Here is a 5050-nt window from a genome sequence, read left to right as displayed (position 1 = left end):
GACTATTATCAGCTCAGGCAAGATCAGCGGAGCGGGCCTTACAGAGTGACATTCCACTTACTTCTTTAGAACAGCCACTTGCTCCAGAAGAGAGGGACATATCCAAACCATGTCAGTGTCTGTATGGGACTCTGAACTCTCAATACGAATGAATGCCTCTCCAGGATTCTGGTGTTCAGGGTCCCCTGGGTGGAGTCCCCATTGTGTCGCAACATCCATTGTTTGTCCAGTTGAAGTTGTGATTTCCTGAGAGACAGAATTTTCACTCTGCCTCGGCAGCGTTGGAAGCGATGGCTTCACCGATGTCAGCATTGTCTATCTGGCAAGATTGTTAAATCTACTTAGGGCAAAGTCTCTTATCTGTGTTTTCTTTCATCTTCCTCTCATTGCTTGGCAGAGTGCTGCATCGGTTGTTGACCACATGCGCAGAGTGTACCCGAAGTCACACTCTAAGTGTTTATTACTTTATCCTTTAATCAGTAACACCAAAAAGCATGTTTCCCATTGAAGTAGCGAGGACATCAAGACTGACTGATTTTCCATTTTGAAAATTGCCTCCCTTCTTGAACTATAGTGAAGCCTTTATCAAAACTGCACATTAAGAGCACTTGATATAAACGGGCTTTCTGAATGCTTAAGTCATACTACAAAATAGGGGTGCTTGGCGGTTCTGGAGGTAGACGGTGAGAAAAGAGGTCTCTGGTTTTTTTGTGAACTGCAGAGAGCCCAGAGCTCCGGCTCTGACATGCACAGACTGTTTCAGTAAAATTTATGCCCTTGAAAGGAGGAGAAATAAGGCAGCCGGTTGGGGTTCACCCTTTATCCTGACCTGACCTGTTCTTCATTGCTTTTTGTGCTTTTTCTGTGCTAACCACCACATGATTCATGGCTCTTCAGCATGGACTCTTTTAAAGTTATGGCTGGGGATGGTGGGATTGATGGTGCTGCACTATATGCATGGCTGAAAACTCGGAAAATAGCCCCTAACTCGGCTGAGACTTTTCGTGGGATCCATGGAGGCTCGTGGAGAGCTGGGTCTATGACTCTTGAGGATTCTTCTGTGAATGCAATGGACCACGCTGAAGATCTGAAACACTTTCCAAATCTGACAGCGTTTGCTGGGCTCTCCCATTATTGTGCTTCTTTCTTGATTTCACATTTTCTCCACGTCGAGCCAAAGGTATTTATAGAAATATTCAATATTCTTTTCTTCTCGGGCTCTGGGTCATCTTTGATAGCTACTCCAGAGACTCATTGTGGAAGATAAAGTGTGAGGAGGGAAAGAACACAGCCTGAGAAGTTACGGGATCCTGACTTCATTGTTTTGTGTTTACCTAATATGTAAAATGAGGGCAATAGTACCTTTCTGGTGGAGTCACGGGAAAGGTGAGCAGGATAAGGCACAGCCATAAAGCAGAGCCATTCATTCTATGGCATTCATTACATGCCTTCGAGAAGTGGCAATAAGATGAACTTCAGGGTGCTTTCTGGAAAATAACATCCTACATTCAAAACCCTCTCTTCCATTTGAAATCGGAAAGTTTAAGGTAATGGGTGTCTGAATTACCCTGAATTCAACATTTCCTGGTTTATACATGAATCAAAACAACACACTGTACCTCACAAAGTGCACATAAATATTTTGTCAAATGAAATAAAATAAAATAAATAAAAATTGTAAAATCTTAAAAAAATAAAATGCTATAGGAAACTGTGGGAAAAATACTCAAATAATGCCAGTAAATTTTTTTCATCAAAATAAAACCTTTCAACTAAATATTCTGAGAGAAGAACAGGGCTTGACTTCTCCACTGTGATGTCTCCTTTTAGAATTTCTGTTTAAATTTCTTTCCTAGCTTTCCCCTCCAAATTTTTTAATGTAGTGATTTTAACCCATTCAGATACCATTTAAGTTTGTTTTGAAATCAGAATAAGTTTACCAAATAAAAATTTATTTAAAAAGTGAAAAGCTATGCACATTACAAAGCATAGTGGACCTTATGTTCTTTATTTGGTGTTGTTAGTGAGATGATATCATATAAAATATTTTCCATATAAAGTAAGTCTCCCTTTGCTTTGAATTTCTACAACTATTTTGTTAGAGATGGTCTTGGAATGTTTTATCAACCAGTTTTTCCCTCAGATGGCAAACAGTGGCATTTTCTTTATGATTCATGAACAAGATTATCAACATGAATCTTTCTAGCCTTCTGTATGCGGTGACACCACCAGAAATGATTGACATATTGAATGTTGTTTTCCTTTACACTTAACAATTTCAGACTGCTGAACCGGAATCTTTTGCCTGTTCATGCAATTTTTCTGTCAAGTTCCCTGTCTTTTTTTTTAATGACAGTACACAAAGAATATGGCAATAGTATTTAATTCTCTCTATGATTTCTAACCTTCTATATTGTATGAAGGTAACAATATTTTTGAAGTAATGTAGTAGATACCATAAAGATTTAGGATCTCTAAGTTTTAAACTTCTTGCATGTTCTGTTCTTCAAAACAGACAGAGTTACCAAATATAACCTGTGTTAAGTGTTCTGCATGTGTGCTTTATCCCATTTGATCCTCACAACTCAGAGAGTGAGTCATCTTGAACATGTCTATATGACTGATGGGAGACTGGAGGTTTAAACATTTGGACCAAGGACAAGTGAACTGTTGGAAAATTCCAAGCAAGCCCGTCTGACTCCACAGCCCATGCCCTGCATGACATAGTTGTTGAGAAATATCCATTATTATGACAGTACAGGCATTTGGTGAAGCTAATCTTCACATATCGAAAATGTGATATGATGCAAAGGACAGAAAAGAAAAGAAAGGAAGACAGAATAAGAGCCCAAAAGGCACCAGACACCAGAAAATCATCCTTAAGAATACTTGAATAAACCCTCAAGAAAATGAAGGACCAGTCCCAAGGAGCAGGGCAAACAGGACCCAGATGGCGCTGTAAGTGGTCGTCTCTGAGGCAGCTAACAGCATCAGCCACCTCTGCGGTGTTCTTCAACTTTCTGATACTGTAAGAAATAGCTTGTGAGAAGAAAGGCTATTTTGGCTCCCAGCTACGGAAGTCTCAGTTTCCAGTTGCTCAACCCTGATGGTCTTAGGCCTCTGCTTAGTCAGCACACTGTACTGGAGGATTGAGAAAAACCACTGACCCTGAAGCCAGAGAGTGAATGAGAGAGGAAGGGCTGGCCACCCACAGTTTCTCAGAAACACAGATCCACAGTGACCTAAAGACTTCTTGTAGTCCCACCTCCTAGCAGTCAATCACCTCCAAATCACAGTCAGCTGAGGATTACATCATTAACCCATGAGCCTCTGGTGACATATGACCTAAAATACAGCTCAGAGAGCTGTTTGGAAAAAAAATCACTTTTAGGAGGCAGGGAAAGCTGCATATAGATTTCCTGTAAGGACCAAGATGGCTATCTCCTAAGCAGCTGAATAAGTTGCAGCATCTCCTTGTTTGGAAAAATTAGGACAAAGACTGGCATGGGAAAATAAATTAAAACATTACCTTTATTACCCATAATTTTTTTCTCAAACTCCTTCTTAATAACCCATAAGGCAGCTCTCTCACCAGGCGTCCTCGTTAGAGTGACATCGTCTTTAAGCCCTGCGTGGCAATCCCTGTCGCACTGCCGTGATGCCCAGGGAAGACAGGGCGACCTGGAAGTCCAACTACTTCCTTAAGATCATCCAACTTTTGGATGATTATCCAAAATGCTTCATTGTGGGGCAGACAATGTGGGCTCCAAGCAGATGCAGCAGATCCGCATGTCCCTGTGAGGGAAGGCTGTGGTGTTAATGGGCAAGAACACCATGATGCGGAAGGCCATCCGGGAGCACCTGGAGAACAACCAAGCTCTGGAGAAACTGCTGCCTCATATCCAGGGCAATGTGGGCTTTGGGTTCACCAAGGAGGACCTCACTGAGATGAGGGACATGTTGCTGGCCAATAAGGTGCCAGCTGCTGCCCGTGCTGGTGCCATCGCCCCATGTGAGGTCACTGTGCCAGCCCAGAACACTGGTCTGGGGCCCGAGAAGACCTCTTTTTTTCCAGGCTTTAGGCATCACCACTAAAATCTCCAGGGGCGCCATTGAAATTCTGAGTGATGTGCAGTTGATAAAAACTGGAGACAAAGTAGGAGCCATTGAAGCCACGATACTAAACATGCCGAACATCTCCCCCTTCTCCTTTGGGCTGATCATCCAGAAGGTGTCTGAAAATGGCACCATTTACAACCCAGAAGTTCTTGACATCACAGAACAGGCTCTGCACTCTCGCTTCCTAGAGGGTGTCCGGAATGTTGCCAGAGTTTGTCTGCATATCGGCTACCCAACTGTTGCCTCACTGCCACACTCGATCATCAGTGGGTGCAAGCGGGTTCTGGCTCTGTCTGTGGAGACTGAGTACACCTTTGCACTTACTGTAAAGGTCAAGGCCTCCTTGGCCGATCCATCTGTATTTGTGGCTGCTGCCCCTGTGGCTGCTGCCACCACTGCTGTTCCTGCTGCTGCAGCCCCAACGAAGGCTGAAGCCAAGGAAGAGTTGGAGGAATCAGATGAAGATATGGGATTTAGTCTCTTTGACTAATCCTCTCAAAGCAACCAATTCAGACAACTTAATCCAAGAAACACGGAAATAAAAGTTTACTTCTGTTAAAAAAATAACCCATAAGGCACATCTAGAAAGTGGTGCTATTTTTGTGGAGCTTAGGACAAACAGATAATGCCTCCTATGGTCAGTAGTGAACCAGACACTGGCCATAAGCCACCTCTAGCCCCCTTAGTTCCAAGAGAATTAATGTTCTGACATACCTGGGCCATTCACAGAATAAGAACAGAAACTCCATTTTAAAATATGAGGTGAAAGACCTCGCTTGAAGGGCTACTAATTAAAACTGGGAACGAACTTGATAAACTGATTCATTACTAGAGCATTCAAGGCCAGGAAAGACCTCTTGTGTTGAGGTACAGAGCACGATTGTTGAAAAAAAGTTGGATTTGATTGTCCCCAAAATAAAAGGGTAGGAAC

General features: G+C 42.6%; 1 pseudogene; it reads left to right on the top strand.

Moving 5' to 3' along the window:
• Nucleotides 1–3597: 3597 nt before the first annotated feature.
• On the top strand, nucleotides 3598–4656 carry LOC142847229 (large ribosomal subunit protein uL10 pseudogene; annotated as a pseudogene).
• Nucleotides 4657–5050: the final 394 nt, after the last annotated feature.

This window comes from Microtus pennsylvanicus, chromosome 3 (genome assembly GCF_037038515.1).
Source record: "Microtus pennsylvanicus isolate mMicPen1 chromosome 3, mMicPen1.hap1, whole genome shotgun sequence".
NCBI lineage: Eukaryota > Metazoa > Chordata > Mammalia > Rodentia > Cricetidae > Microtus > Microtus pennsylvanicus.
Note: the sequence above shows the minus strand (reverse complement) of the source record. Positions and strands in the feature narration are given on the sequence as shown.